Source organism: Somniosus microcephalus, chromosome 16, assembly GCF_052327205.1.
Source record: "Somniosus microcephalus isolate GS21.2 chromosome 16, FLI_Smic_1.0, whole genome shotgun sequence".
NCBI lineage: Eukaryota > Metazoa > Chordata > Chondrichthyes > Squaliformes > Somniosidae > Somniosus > Somniosus microcephalus.
Window position 1 is genome coordinate 54,735,212 of NC_141002.1, and position 478 is coordinate 54,735,689.

The following is a 478-nucleotide window of genomic DNA, read 5'->3' on the forward strand; positions in this document are numbered from 1 at the left end:
TTTGCAATCTGCATTAACCAATTGCAGCTAAGCACTTATATCCTTGTGAAACACTACCATTACTGTGCTTCACTATCACAACGTTGTAAAATCGCTCCGGAACCTTCTTCCCCTCACTTTCCTTGGACCCCATCCCTTCTTCCAATCTTGCCCCTCGTGCGTGTTTTTCACTATCGCCCCTGACCTTTCCCTCTCTTACCCCAAATGATCAGTCCTCAACAAAAGTCTTAGCTTCATCCCCTTACACCCCCACCTCAATGAATTTCGAACTCAGGGCATGACGCCAAGCTCGTCTTCCATTGCCTTCGCCTCTAGGCCCACTTCTACCCCCGCCTCCCCACATACAGCGGACTCTTTCTCCCTCCTCAGAATTATAGTTCCACCTGGATCCCTCCCTCTGGCCTCTTACCCCCCTCTAGATCTTTGCATTGGGAACAGCCATGTGACATTAGCCGTCTCAATTTCTCTGCTCCCCTTA